Consider the following 17,035-nt stretch of genomic DNA (forward strand, 5'->3'; position numbering starts at 1 on the left):
AGTGAATACAGCGACATTATCCTACTGACACTAGGTGAAATACTGAGAAATTAGATTGTTTCTTGTGCTACCCATTCCCTATATGCTAGATGAATGAACACATATCCACGTACTCAATTCTGAGAGTTGAATGTGTTGAAAGCAGTCCAAAACTTAGCTTGTTGGGAACACAGAGTTTCATAGAGTAGGGATCTATGCTTAATATATATGTGTGAGTAGGTTAGCTCCAACAAGTTTATACAGTGAAAACTGCATGAAGTTCATACCAGCACAAGGAAAGAAACTCAGAAATCACAGTTCATGTTTATAATGCTACCCATTCACTTTATGCTATATGAAAGAATGCCTCTTCACTTGCACAGTACTGAGAGTAGAATTAGATTGAAAGGCGTCCATCAGCTATCTTGGTGAGAAAATTGATTTTCCATAAATAGGGGATGATGGTACATACATAAACATGACATGGCACTAGCTCCAAGTCGGATTTACTCTGAAAAAAGCATGAACTAGAAACTGGCACTAGGAATCATACAGAGAAATCACAGTAATTATTTATAGTGTTTCCCGTTCCCTTTATGCTAGATAAGAAACACCTCTCCACATGTTGAATTCTGTGAGTAGATGTGCACAAAAGCCTTCTATATCCAATCTTGTTGGGAACACAGAATATGTTTCAGTGGGGATCTATGCTACATACTTATCTATGGGGAGGTATTATCTCCAAATCATCTTACTGTGAAAACTCCATGAACTTCAAACCAGCTACAGGAAACATACTGTGAAATCAAAGTAAGTGTTTATAGTGCTACATATTCCCAGATTCTAGATGAACAAATGCCTCTCCACATGCTTAATTCTGGGAGTTGAATTTGTGTGGAAGCCGTCCACCACCTAGTTTGCTGGGAAAAAAGAATTTTCTTCAGAGGGAACTATGCTACATAGAAACGTAAGGGGAGTCACTAGCTTCAACTCAGTTTTAGAGTGAAAACGGCAAAAATTCCAAAAGCGGAACTAGGAAACATAATGAGAAATCAGAGTGTGTGTTTCTATTGGTACCCATTCCATTTATGCTGGATGAATGAATACATCTCCGCCTGCTCAGATCTGAGAGTTGAATGTGTGTGAAAGAAATCAGTCACCAATGATGTTGGGGACACACTGTTTTTTTCAGTGGGGAATGACACTACATGCATATATATGGGGAGGTACAAGCTCCAATTCGGGCTTACAGTGAAATCTGCATGAACATCAAACCAGCACTAGGAAACATACTGAGAAATCAGAGAAAGTGTTCTACTGACCCTCAATCCCTTTATGGTAGATGAAAGAACACGTCTTCAGGTGCTCAATTCTGAGAGTTGAATGCGTGTGAAAGCCATTAGTCACTTAACCTGCTGGGAAAACTGAATTTATTTAGAGTTGGGAGCTACAAAACATACATATATATGGGGAGGTAAGAGCTCTAAATCGTTTTTACAATGAAAACTGCATGAACTTCAAACCAGCACTAGAAAACATACTGAGGAATCAGAGTAAGTATTTTCATTGCTGCCTATTACCATTACACTAACTGAATGAACGCCTCACCACATGCTGAATTCTGAGATATGAATGTGTGAATCCGTCAGTCAACTATTTTGTTGGGAACACATATTTTCCTTTGAGTGAGGAACTACACTTCATTCATATATATGGGAATGTATTAGCAATAAATTTGATTTACAGTGAAAACTGCATGAACAACAAACCAGCAATAGAAAACACAGTGAGAAATCAGTGTAAATTTTTTCTAGTTCTATCTATCCCCTTTATGGCAGATGAAATAACGCCTCTTCACATGCTCAATTCTGAGAGTAGAATGTGTGTGAAAGCCATTAATCACTTATCATTTTAGGAACAAGAGCTTGTTTGAGTTGGGATCTACACTACTTTCATGTGTATTTTGTAGGTATTAGCTCCAACTTGGTTTTAGAATGAAAAAATATCAAACTGTAAATCTACACTCGGAATTATAGTGAGAAATCAGACTATTTCCAGGGTTACCCATTCCCTTTATGCTATAAGAACAAACGCCTTTCCACATGCTTAATTCTGAGTGTAGAATGAGTGTGAAAGCCGTCAATAACTTAGCTTGTTGTGAACACAGAGTTTTTTGTGTGGGGAAATACGCATCATATGTATCTAAGGGGTGGTAGTATCCCTAAGTCAGTTTTACAGTGAAATGAGCATGAAATAAAAACTGACACTAGGAAACATACTGAGAATTAAGAGTGTTTCTATTGCGAAGGATTCCCTTTATGGTAGATGAACGAACCCCTCTCCACATGATGAAATCTGAGAGTTAGTTGTGTGCAAAAGCCATACATTTCCTAACTTGTGGGGAAAACAGAATTTCTTTGATGGGGAAACTTACTAAAAAATATCTATTGGGAGGTACTAGCTCGAAGTCTGTTTTACACTGAAAAAATTGCGCATTGGAACCCAAAACTATCACACATGCTGAGAAAACACAGTAAGTGTTTCTACTGCTTCCCATTCCCTTTATGCTAGATGAATGAATGTCTCTGCAAGGGCTCAATTCTGAAATTTGAATGTGTGTTAAAGCCATCCATCTCCTTGCTTGCTGGGAACACAAGCTTTCTTTGACTGGAGCCCTATACAACATACATATCTATGTGGAGGTTTTAGCTCCAAGTCGGTTTTACAGTGAAAACAGCATGAACATCAAACTGGCACTTGGAAATATATTGAGAAAACAAAGTAAGTGTTTTTAGTGCTGCCCATTCCCAGATTATAGATGAACAAATACCTCTCCAAATGCTTATTTCTGGGAGTTGAATAAGTGTGGAAGCCATCCATCACCTAACTTGTAAGGAAGAAGGAATTTTCTTCACTGGGAAGTATGTTACAAAGATATGTATGGGGAGTCACTAGCTTCAAGTCAGTTTAAGAGTGAAAACACCAAAAATTCCAAAGAGGAACTAGGAAACATAATGAGAAATCAGACTATTTTTTTCTATTGGTACCCATTCCATTTATGCTGGATGAATGAATGCCCCTCCGCATGCTCAGTTCTGAGAGTTGAATGTGTGGGAAAGCAATCAGTCACCTATGTTGTTGGGTAAACACCGTTTTTTGAGTGGGGAACGGCACTACATATATATGTATTTGGAAAGAACAAGCTCCAAATCGGTATTACAGTGAAAATTGCATGAACATCAAACCAGCACTAGGAATCATACTGAGAACTCAGAGTAAGTGTTTCCACTGTTCCTAATTCCATGTATGCTATATGAATGAACGCCTCACCACGTGCTCAATTCTAAGAGATGAATGTGTGTGAAAGCCATTAGTCACTTACCCTGCTGGGAAAAGTCAATTTATTTAGAGTGGGGAGCTACAAAACATACATATATATGGTGAGGTACGAGCTCTAAATTGGTTTTAAGTGAAAACTGCATGAATATAAAACCAGCACTAGAAAACATACTGAGAAATCAGAGTAAATATTTTCATTGCTGCCTATTCCCATAATGCTAGATGAACGAACGCCTCCCCACATGATGAATTCTGAGATTTGAATGTGAGAAGTCATCAATCACCTAGCTTGTTGGGAACACACAAATTCTTTTGAGTGAGGAAATACACTTCATTCATATATATGGGAATGTATTAGCAATAAATTTGATTTAAAGTGAAAATTGCATGAATAACAAACCAGCAATAGAAAACATAGTTAGAAATCAGGGTAAATTTTTTCTAATGCTACCTATCCCCTTTATTGCAGATGAATTAACGACTCTTCACATGCTCAATTCTGAGAGTAGAATGTGTGTGAAAGCCATTAATCACTTATCCTTTTGGGAACAAGAGCTAGTTTAACTTGGGATCTACACTACTTACATGTGTATATTGTAGGTATTAGCTAAAAATTTGTTTTACAGTGAAAACAGAACAAACTGTAAAATTGGCACTAGGAAATATACTGAGGAATCAGAGTAATTGTTTCCAGTGCTACCCATTCCCTTTATGCTAGATGAAGAAACGCCATTCCACATGCTTAATTCTGAGAGTAGAATGTGTGTGAAAGCCGTCAATCAATTTACTTGTTGTGAACACAGAGTTTCTTTGATTGGGCTACTACGCGTCTTAAGTATCTATGGGGAGGTACTATCTCTAAGCTAGTTTTACAGTGAATACAGCAGGAAATTAAAACCGACACTAGGAAACATACTGAGAACTCCTAGGGTTTCTATTGCTAACGATTCCCTTTAAGGTAGATGAACAAACGCCTTTCAACATGCTTAATTCTAAGAGCTGAATGTGTGTGAAAGCCATCAATCATTTAGCTTGTTTTGAACACTGAGTTTCTTTCAGTGGGGAATTATGCATCATATGTATATAAGGGGAGGTATTACCTCTAGGTCAGTTTTAACCTGAAATGAGCATGAAAAAAACCCGACACTAGGAAACATACTGAGATCTCCTAGTGTTTCTATTGCTAATGATTAACTTTAAGGTAGATGAACGAATGCCTTTCCACATGATGAATTCTGAGAGTTGGTTGTGTGAAAAAGCTGTACATCTCCTAACTTGTTGGGAACACACAATTTCTTTCAGTGGGGAAATATACTACATACGTATCTATGGGGAGGTACTAGCTCCAAGTCCGTTTACACGGAAAACAGTGCACACTGGAACACGGAACTGTCACACATGCTGAGAAAACACAGTAAGGGTTTCTACTGCTAATCATTCCCTTTATGCTAGATAAATGAACGTCTCTGCAAGGGCTCAATTCTGAAATTTGAATGTGTGTTAAAGCCGTCCATCTCCTTGCTTGTTGGGAACACAAGCTTTCTTTGAGTGAGGCCCAATACTACATATATATCTATGGGCAGGTATTAGCTCCAAGTCGGTTTTACAGTGAAAACAGCATGAAGATCAAAAAAGCACTAGGAAATATACTGAGAAATCAGTGTAAGTGTTCCTAGAGCTACTGATACAATCTATGCTAGATGAACAAACGCCTCACCACGTGCTCATTTCTGAGGGTTCTATGTGTGTGTTAAAGCAATCCATCCCCTAGATTGTTGAGAACACAGAGATATTTGTGTGGTTTAGTATTCTTCATACACATTTATGAGGAGGTATGAGATCCAACTCTGTTTTATAGTGAATACAGCAACAATATTTTACTGACACTAGGAAAAATACTGAGAAATCAGATTGTTTCTTGTGCTACCCATACCCTATATGCTACATGAACCAACACATATCCACGTCCTCAATTCTGAGAGTTGAATGTGCTGAAAGCAGTCCAAAATTTAGCTTGTTGGGAACACAGAGTTTCTTTGTGTAGGGAAATATGCTACATATATACCTGTGAGTAGGTTAGATCCAACTCTGTTTTACAGTGAAAACTGCATGAATTTCATACCAGCACTAGGAAACAAAGACAGAAATCAGAGTTCATGTTTCTAATACTACCCATTCCATTTATGCTACATGAAAGAATGCCTCTTCACTTGCTCATTACTGAGAGTAGAATTAGTTTGAAAGGCGTCCGTCAGCTATCTTGGTGGGAATCTTTATTTTTCCATAAATGGGAGTCGATGGTACATACATATGCATGACATGGCACTAGCTCCATTTCGGTTTAATCTGAAAAAAGCATGAACTAGAAACTGGCACTAGGAAACATACAGAGAATCAGAGAAGTTATTTCTAGTGTTTCCATTTCCCTTTATGCTAGATGAACAAACACCTCTCCACATGTTCAATTCTGAGAGTAGATGTGCACAAAATCCTTCCATATCCAAACTTGTTGGGAACACAGAATTTGTATCAGTGGGGATCTATTCTACGTACGTATCTATGGAGAGGTTCTATCTCCAAGTCAATTTACTTGAAAACTCCATGAACTTCAAACAAGCTACAGGAAACATACTGTGAAATCAAAAAAGTGTTTATAGTGCTACACATTCCCAGATTCTAGATGAAAAAATGCCTCTCCACATGCTTAATTCTGGGAGTTGAATTTCTGTGGAAGCCGTAAATCACCTAGTATGCTGGGAAAAAACAATTTTTTTCAGTGGGAACTATGCTACATAGTAATGTAAGGGGAGTCACTAGCTTCAACTCAGTTTTAGAGTGAAAATGGCAAAAATTCCAAAAGCAGAACTAGGAAACATAATGAGAAATCAGAGAAACAGTTTCTACTGATCCTCAATCCCTTTATGCTAGATGAAAGAACGCCTATTCACGTGCTTAGTTCTGAGAGATGAATGTGTGTGAAAGCCATTAGTCACTTAGCCTGCAGGGAAAACTCAATATATTTAGAGTGGGGAGCTAAAAAACATACATATATATGATGAGGTACGAGCTCTAAATTGGTTTTACAGAGAAAACTGCATGAACTTCTAACCAGCACTAGAAAACATACTGAGAAATCAGAGTAAATATTTTCATTGCTGCCTATTCCCATTATGCTAGATGAACGAACGCCTCACCACATGCTCAATTCTGAGATTTGAATGTGTGAAGCCGTCAATCACATAGCTTGTTGGGAACTCAAATTTACTTTTGAGTGGGGAACTACACTACATTCATATATATGGATATGTATTAGCAATAAAATTGATTTACAGTGAAAACTGCATGAACAACAAACCAGCAATAGAAAACATAGTAAGAAATCAGGGTAATTTTTTTTCAAATGCTACCTATCCCTTTATGGCAGATCAATTAACGCCTCTTCACATGCTCAATTCTGAGAGTAGAATGTGTGTGTAAGCCATTAATCACTTATCATTTTGGGAATAAGTGCTTGATTGTGTTGGGATCTACACTACTTACATGTGTGTTTTGTAGGTATTAACTCCAACTTGGTTTACAGTGAAAACAGAACAAACTGTAAAATCGATACTCGGAATTATAGTGAGAAATCAGACTGACTATTTCCTGTGCAACCCATTCCCTTTATGCTAGATGTCAAAAGCATTGTCACATGCTTAATTCTGGGAGTTGAATGTGTGTGAATGCCGTCAATCATTTAGCTTGTATTGAAAACTGAGTTACTTTGAGTGGGGAATTATGCATCATATGAATATAAGGGGAGGTATTACATCTAGGTCAGTTTTACACGGAAATGAGCATGAAAAAAAACTGACACTAGGAAACATACTGAGAATAACGAGTGTTTCTATTGCTAACAAATCCCTTTATGGTAGATTAATGAACGCGTCTCCACATGCTGAAATCTGAGAGTTGGTTGTGTGCAAAAGCCGTACATCTCCTAACTTGTTGGGAACACACAATTTCTTTCAGTGGGGATATATACTACATACGTATCTATAGGGAGGAACTAGCTCCAAGTCCGTTTACACGGAAAACAGTGCACTCTGGAATACGGAACTGTCACACATGCTGAGATAACACAGTAAGTGTTTCTACTGCTACCCATTCCCTGTATACTAGATGAATGAACGTCTCTGCAAGGGCTCAATTCTGAAATTTGAATGAGTGTTAAAACCGTCCATCTACTTGCTTGTTGGGAACACAAGCTTTCCTTGAGTGAGGCCCTATACTACATATATATCTATGGGGAGGTTTCAGCTCCAAGTCGGTTTTACAGTGAAAACAGCATGAACATCAAACCAGCACTAGGAAATATACTGAGTAATCAGAGTAACGGATTCTAGTGCTACTGATACAATCTAGGCTACATGAACGAACGCCTCACCACGTGCTCATTTCTGAGGGATTTATGTGTGTGTTAAATCAATCCATCCACTAGCTTGTTGGGAAAACAGAGATTTTTGTGTGGTTTAGTATTTTCATACATATTTATGAGGAGGTATTAGCTCCAACTCAGTTTTATAGTGAATACAGCGACAATATCCTACTGACACTAGGTAAAATACTCAGAAATCCGATTCTTTCCTGTGCTACCCATTCCCTTTATGCTAGATGAAAAAACACATATCCACGTCCTCTATTCTGAGAGTTGAATGTGTTGAAAACATTCCAACACGTAACTTGTTGGGAACACAGAGTTTCTTTGTGTAGGGAACTATGCTACAATTATACCTGTGCGTAGGTTAGCTCGAACTCTGTTTTACAGTGAAAACTACATGAACTTCATACCAGCACTAGGAAACAAACTCAGAAATCAGAGTTCATGATTCTAAAGCTTCCCGTTCCCTTAATGCCACATGAAAGAATGCCTCTTCCCTTGTTAAGTACTGAGAGTAAAATTAGTTTGAAAGGCGTACGTCAGCTATCTTGGTGGGAATATAAATTTTCAATAAAAAAGCGATGATGGTACATAGATATGCATGACATGGCACTAGCTCCAAGTAGGTTTTACTCTGAAAAAAGCATGAACTAGAAACTGGCACTAGGAATCATACAGAGAAATCAGAGTAATTATTTATAGTGTTTTCCGTTCCCTTTATGCTAGATGAAAAAACACCTCTCCACATGATCAATTATTAGAGTAGATGTGCACAAATTCCTTCTATTTCGAATTTTTTGGAAACACAGAATTTGTTTCAGTGGGTATCTATGCTACATACGTATATATGGGGAGGTACTAGCTCCAAGTCATATTACTGGGAAAAATCCATGAACTTCAAACCAGCTACAGGAAACATACTGTGAAATTAAAGTAAGTGTTTATAGTGCTACACATTCCCAGATTCTAGATGAACAAATGCCTCTCCACATGCTTAAATCTGGGAGTTGAATTTGTGTGGAAGCCTTCCATCATCTAGTGTGCTGGGAAAAAAGAATTTTCTTCAGTGGGATCTATGCTGCATAGACACGTAAGTGGAGTCACTAGCTTCAACTCAGTTTTAGAGTGAAAACGGCAAAAATTCCAAAAGCGGAACTAGGAAACATAATGAGAAATCAGAGTAAGTGTTTCTTTTGGTACCCATTCCATTTACGCTGGATGAATGAATGCCTCTCCGCATGCTAAGATATGTGAGTTGAATGTGTGTGAAAGCAATCAGTCACCTATCTTTTTGGGAAGACACAGTTTTTTTGAGTAGGGAATGACAATACATGCATATATATGGGGAGGTACAAGCTCCAATTCTGGCTTACAGTGATATCTGCTTGAACATCAAACCAGCACTAGGAAACACACTGAGAAATTAATGAATGTGTTTCTACTGCTCCTCAATCCCTTTATGCTAGTTGAAGAAACGCCTCTTCACGTGCTCAATTCTGAGAGTTGAATGTGTGTGAAAGCCATTAGTCTCTTAGCCTGCTGGGAAAACTCAATTTACTTAGAGTGGGGAGCTACAAATCATACATATATATGGGGAGGTACGAGCTCTAAATCGGTTTTACAGTGAAAACTGCATGAACATCAAACCAGCACTAGAAAACATACTGAGAAATCAGAGTAAGTATTTTCATTGCTGCCTATTCCCATTATGCTAGATGAACGAGCACCTCACCACACGCTGAATTCTGAGATTCGAATGTGTGAAGACGTCAACCAACTAACTTGATGGGAAAACACATTTCTTTTGAGTGAAGAACTACACTTCATACATACATATAGGAATGTATTAGCAAAAAATTTGATTTACAGTGAAAAGTGCATGAACATCAAACCATCAATAGAAAACATTATTGTGAAATCAGTGTAATTTTTTTCTAGTGCTACCTATCCCCTTAATGGCCGATGAAATAACGCGTCTTCATATGCTCATTTCTGAGAGTAGAATGTGTGTGAAATCCATTAATCACTTATCATTTTGGGAACAAGAGCTTGTTTGAGTTGGGATCTACACTAATTACAGGTGTATTTTGTAGGTATTAGCTCCAACTTTGTTTTTCAGAGAAAACAGAACAAACTGCAAAATCAACACTCGGAATTATAGTGAGAAATCAGACTAACTATTTCCAGTGCTACCCATTCCCTTTATGCTAGATGAACAAACGCCTTTCCACATGCTTAATTCTGATAGTTGAATGTGTGTGAATGCCGTCAATCATTTAGCTTGTTTTGAACACTGAGTTTCTTTGAGTGGGGAATTATGCATCATATGAATATAAGGGGAGGTATTACCTCTAGGTCAGTTTTACACTGAAATGAGCATGAAGTGAAAACCAACACCAGGAAACATACTGAGAAATCCGAGTGTTTCTATTGCTAATGATTCCCTTTATGGTAGATGAACAAACGCCTCTCCACATGATGAAATCTGAGAGTTGGTTGTGTGCAAAAGCCGTACATCTCCTAACTTGTTGGGAACACACAATTTCTTTCAGTGGGGAAATATACTACATACGTATCTATAGGGAGGAACTAGCTCCAAGTCCGTTTACACGGAAAACAGTGCACTCTGGAATACGGAACTGTCACACATGCTGAGATAACACAGTAAGTGTTTCTACTGCTACCCATTCCCTGTATACTAGATGAATGAACGTCTCTGCAAGGGCTCAATTCTGAAATTTGAATGAGTGTTAAAACCGTCCATCTACTTGCTTGTTGGGAACAAAAGCTTTCCTTGAGTGAGGCCCTATACTACATATATATCTATGGGGAGGTTTCAGCTCCAAGTCGGTTTTACAGTGAAAATAGCATGAACATCAAACCAGCACTAGGAAATATACTGAGTAATCAGAGTAACGGATTCTAGTGCTACTGATACAATCTAGGCTACATGAACGAACGCCTCACCACGTGCTCATTTCTGAGGGATTTATGTGTGTGTTAAATCAATCCATCCACTAGCTTGTTGGGAAAACAGAGATTTTTGTGTGGTTTAGTATTTTCATACATATTTATGAGGAGGTATTAGCTCCAACTCAGTTTTATAGTGAATACAGCGACAATATCCTACTGACACTAGGTAAAATACTCAGAAATCCGATTCTTTCCTGTGCTACCCATTCCCTGTATGCTAGATGAAAAAACACATATCCACGTCCTCTATTCTGAGAGTTGAATGTGTTGAAAACATTCCAACACGTAACTTGTTGGGAACACAGAGTTTCTTTTTGTAGGGAACTATGCTACAATTATACCTGTGCGTAGGTTAGCTCCAACTCTGTTTTACAGTGAAAACTACATGAACTTCATACCAGCACTAGGAAACAAACTCAGAAATCAGAGTTCATGATTCTAAAGCTTCCCGTTCCCTTAATGCCACATGAAAGAATGCCTCTTCCCTTGTTAAGTACTGAGAGTAAAATTAGTTTGAAAGGCGTCCGTCAGCTATCTTGGTGGGAACATAAATTTTCAATAAAAAAGCGATGATGGTACATAGATATGCATGACATGGCACTAGCTCCAAGAAGGTTTTACTCTGAAAAAAGCATGAACTAGAAACTGGTACTAGGAATCATACAGAGAAATCAGAGTAATTATTTATAGTGTTTTCCGTTCCCTTTATGCTAGATGAAAAAACACCTCTCCACATGATCAATTATTAGAGTAGATGTGCACAAATTCCTCCTATTTCGAATCTTTTTGGAAACACAGAATTTGTTTCAGTGGGTATCTATGCTACATACGTATCTATGGGGAGGTACTAGCTCCAAGTCATATTACTGGGAAAAATCCATGAATTTCAAAACAGCTACAGGAAACATACTGTGAAATTAAAGTAAGTGTTTATATTGCTACACATTCCCAGATTCTAGATGAACAAATGCCTCTCCACATGCTTAAATCTGGGAGTTGAATTTGTGTGGAAGCCTTCCATCATCTAGTGTGCTGGGAAAAAAGAATTTTCTTCAGTGGGATCTATGCTGCATAGACACGTAAGTGGAGTCACTAGCTTCAACTCAGTTTTAGAGTGAAAACGGCAAAAATTCCAAAAGCGGAACTAGGAAACATAATGAGAAATCAGAGTAAGTGTTTCTTTTGGTACCCATTCCATTTACGCTGGATGAATGAATGCCTCTCCGCATGCTAAGATATGTGAGTTGAATGTGTGTGAAAGCAATCAGTCACCTATCTTTTTGGGAACACACAGTTTTTTTGAGTAGGGAATGACAATACATGCATATATATGGGGAGGTACAAGCTCCAATTCTGGCTTACAGTGATATCTGCATGAACATCAAACCAGCACTAGGAAACACACTGAGAAATTAATGAATGTGTTTCTACTGCTCCCCAATCCCTTTATGCTAGTTGAAGAAACGCCTCTTCACGTGCTCAATTCTGAGAGTTGAATGTGTGTGAAAGCCATTAGTCTCTTAGCCTGCTGGGAAAACTCAATTTACATAGAGTGGGGAGCTACAAATCATACATATATATGGGGAGGTACGAGCTCTAAATCGGTTTTACAGTGAAAACTGCATGAACATCAAACCAGCACTAGAAAACATACTGAGAAATCAGAGTAAGTATTTTCATTGCTGCCTATTCCCATTATGCTAGATGAACGAGCGCCTCACCACACGCTGAAATCTGAGATTCGAATGTGTGAAGACGTCAACCAACTAACTTGATGGGAAAACACATTTCTTTTGAGTGAAGAACTACACTTCATACATACATATAGGAATGTATTAGCAAAAAATTTGATTTACAGTGAAAAGTGCATGAACATCAAACCATCAATAGAAAACATTATTGTGAAATCAGTGTAATTTTTTCTAGTGCTACCTATCCCCTTAATGGCCGATGAATTAACGCCTCTGTTATGCTCAATTCTGAGAGTAGAATGTGTGTGAAATCCATTAATCACTTATCATTTTGGGAACAAGAGCTTGTTTGAGTTGGGATCTACACTAATTACATGTGTATTTTGTAGGTATTAGCTCCAACTTTGGTTTACAGTGAAAACAGAACAAACTGCAAAATCGACGCTCGGAATTATAGTGAGAAATCAGACTAACTATTTCCAGTGCTATACATTCCCTTTATGCTAGATGAACAAACGCCTTTCCACATGCTTAATTCTGAGAGTTGAATGTGTGTGAATGCCGTCAATCATTTAGCTTGTTTTGAACACTGAGTTTCTTTGAGTGGGGAATTATGCATCATATGAATATAAGGGGAGGTATTACCTCTAGGTCAGTTTTACACTGAAATGAGCATGAAGTGAAAACCAACACCAGGAAACATACTGAGAAATCCGAGTGTTTCTATTGCTAATGATTCCCTTTATGGTAGATGAACAAACGCCTCTCCACATGCTGAAATCTGAGAGTTGGTTGTGTGCAAAAGCCGTACATCTCCTAACTTGTTGGGAACACACAATTTCTTTCAGTGGGGAAATATACTACATACGTATCTATAGGGAGGAACTAGCTCCAAGTCCGTTTACACGGAAAACAGTGCACTCTGGAATACGGAACTGTCACACATGCTGAGAAAACACAGTAAGTGATTATACTGATACCCACTCCCTTTATACTAGATGAATGAAAGTCTCTGCAAGGGCTCAATTCTGAAATTTGAATGTGTGTTAAAGCCGTCCATCTACTTGCTTGTTGGGAACACAAGCTTTCCTTGAGTGAGGCCTTATACTACATACATATCTATGGGGAGGTTTCAGCTCCAAGTCGGTTTTACAGTGAAAACAGCATGAACATCAAACCAGCACTAGGAAATATACTGAGTAATCAGAGTAACGGATTCTAGTGCTACTGATACAATCTAGGCTACATGAACGAACGCCTCACCACGTGCTCATTTCTGAGGGATGTATGTGTGTGTTAAATCAATCCATCCCATAGCTTGTTGGGAAAACAGAGTTTTTTGTGTGGTTTAGTATTCTTCATACATATTTATGAGGAGGTATTTGCTCCAACTCAGTTTTATAGTGAATACAGTGACAATATCCTACTGACACTAGGTAAAATACTCAGAAATCCGATTCTTTCCTGTGCTACCCATTCCCTGTATGCTAGATGAAAAAACACATATCCACGTCCTCTATTCTGAGAGTTGAATGTGTTGAAAACATTCCAACACGTAACTTGTTGGGAACACAGAGTTTCTTTGTGTAGGGAACTATGCTACAAATATACCTGTGCGTAGGTTAGCTCCAACTCTGTTTTACAGTGAAAACTACATGAACTTCATACCAGCACTAGGAAACAAACTCAGAAATCAGAGTTCATGATTCTAAAGCTTCCCGTTCCCTTTATGCCACATGAAAGAATGCCTCTTCCCTTGCTATGTACCGAGAGTAAAAGTAGTTTGAAAGGCGTCCGTCAGCTATCTTGGTGGGAACATAAATTTTCAATAAAAATGCGATGATGGTACATAGATATGCATGACATGGCACTAGCTCCAAGTAGGTTTTACTCTGAAAAAAGCATGAACTAGAAACTGGCACTAGGAATCATACAGAGAAATCAGAGTAATTATTTATAGTGTTTTCCGTTCCCTTTATGCTAGATGAAAAATCACCTCTCCACATGATCAATTATTAGAGTAGATGTGCACAAATTCCTTCTATTTCCAATCTTTTTGGAAACACAGAATTTGTTTCAGTGGGTATCTATGCTACATACGTATCTATGGGGAGGTACTAGCTCCAAGTCATTTTACTGGGAAAAATCCATGAACTTCAAACCAGCTACAGGAAACATACTGTGAAATTAAAGTAAGTGTTTTTAGTGCTACACATTCCCAGATTCTAGATGAACAAATGCCTCTCCACATGCTTAAATCTGGGAGTTGAATTTGTGTGGAAGCCTTCCATCCTCTAGGGTGCTGGGAAAAAAGAAATTTCTTCAGTGGGATCTATGCTGCATAGACACGTAAGTGGAGTTACTAGCTTCAAATCAGTTTTAGAGTGAAAACGGCAAAATTTCCAAAAGCGGAACTAGGAAACATAATGAGAAATCAGAGTAAGTGTTTGAATTGGTACCCATCCCATTTACGCTGGATGAATGAATGCCTCTCCTCATGCTCAGATCTGTGAGTTGAATGTGTTTGAGAACAGTCACATATCTTGTTGGTTACACACAGTTTTTTTGAGTGGGTAATGACACTACATGCATATATATGGAGAGGTACAAGCTCCAATTCTGGCTTACAGTGAAATCTGCATGAACATCAAACCAGCACTAGGAAACACACTGAGAAATCAGAGAAAGTGTTTCTACTGCTCCTCAAAACCTTTATGCTAGATGAAAGAACGCCTCTTCACGTGCTCAATTCTGAGAGTTGAATGTGTGTGAAAGCCATTAGTCACTTAGCCTGCTGGGAAAACTCAATTTACTTAGAGTGGGGAGCTACAAATCATACATATATATGGGGAGGTACGAGCTCTAAATCGGTTTTACAGTGAAAACTGCATGAACATCAAACCAGCACTAGAAAACATACTGAGAAATTGGAGTAAGTATTTTCATTGCTGCCTATTCCCATTATGCTAGATGAACGAACGCCTCACCACACGCTGAATTCTGACATTTGAATGTGTGAAGAAGTCAACCAACTAACTTGTTGGGAAAACACATTTCTTTTGAGTGAAGAACTACACTTCATACATACATATAGGAATGTATTAGCAAAAAATTTGATTTACAGTGAAAAGTGCATGAACATCAAACCATCAATAGAAAATATTATTGTGAAATCAGTGTAATTTTTTTCTAGTGCTACCTAACCCCTTAATGGCCGATGAATTAACGCCTCTTCATATGCTCAATTCTGAGAGTAGAATGTGTGTGAAATCCATTAATCACTTATCATTTTGGGAACAAGAGCTTGTTTGAGTTGGGATCTACACTAATTACATGTGTATTTTGTAGGTATTAGCTCCAACTTGGTTTTACAGTGAAAACAGAACAAACTGCAAAATCGACACTCGGAATTATAGTGAGAAATCAGACTAACTATTTCCAGTGCTACCCATTCCCTTTATGCTAGATGAACAAACGCCTTTCCACATGCTTAATTCTGAGAGTTGAATGTGTGTGAATGCCGTCAATCATTTAGCTTGTTTTGAACACTGAGTTTCTTTGAGTGGGGAATTATGCATCATATGAATATAAGGGGAGGTATTACCTCTAGGTCAGTTTTACACTGAAATGAGCATGAAGAGAAAACCAACACCAGGAAACATACTGAGAAATCCGATTGTTTCTATTGTTAATGATTCCCTTTATGGTAGATGAACAAACGCCTCTCCACATGCTGAAATCTGAGAGTTGGTTGTGTGCAAAAGCCGTACATCACCTAACTTGTTGGGAACACACAATTTCTTTCAGTGGGGAAATATACTACATACGTATCTATAGGGAGGAACTAGCTCCAAGTCCGTTTACACGGAAAACAGTGCACTCTGGAATACGGAACTGTCACACATTCTGAGAAAACACAGTAAGTGTTTCTACTGCTACCCATTCCCTGTATACTAGATGAATGAACGTCTCTGCAAGGGCTCAATTCTGAAATTTGAATGTGTGTTAAAGCCGTCCATCTACTTGCTTGTTGGGAACACAAGCTTTCCTTGAGTGAGGCCTTATACTACATACATATCTATGGGGAGGTTTCAGCTCCAAGTCGGTTTTACAGTGAAAACAGCATGAACATCAAACCAGCACTAGGAAATATACTGAGTAATCAGAGTAACGGATTCTAGTGCTACTGATACAATCTAGGCTACATGAACGAACGCCTCACCACGTGCTCATTTCTGAGGGATGTATGTGTGTGTTAAATCAATCCATCCCATAGCTTGTTGGGAAAACAGAGTTTTTTGTGTGGTTTAGTATTCTTCATACATATTTATGAGGAGGTATTGCTCCAACTCAGTTTTATAGTGAATACAGCGACAATATCCTACTGACACTAGGTAAAATACTCAGAAATCCGATTCTTTCCTGTGCTACCCATTCCCTATATGCTAGATGAAAAAACACATATCCACGTCCTCTATTCTGAGAGTTGAATGTGTTGAAAACATTCCAACACGTAACTTGTTGGGAACACAGAGTTTCTTTGTGTAGGGAACTATGCTACAAATATACCTGTGCGTAGGTTAGCTCGAACTCTGTTTTACAGTGAAAACTACATGAACTTCATAACAGCACT

This window comes from Camelus bactrianus, chromosome 16 (assembly GCF_048773025.1).
Source record: "Camelus bactrianus isolate YW-2024 breed Bactrian camel chromosome 16, ASM4877302v1, whole genome shotgun sequence".
In the NCBI taxonomy this organism is placed as follows: Eukaryota; Metazoa; Chordata; class Mammalia; order Artiodactyla; family Camelidae; genus Camelus; species Camelus bactrianus.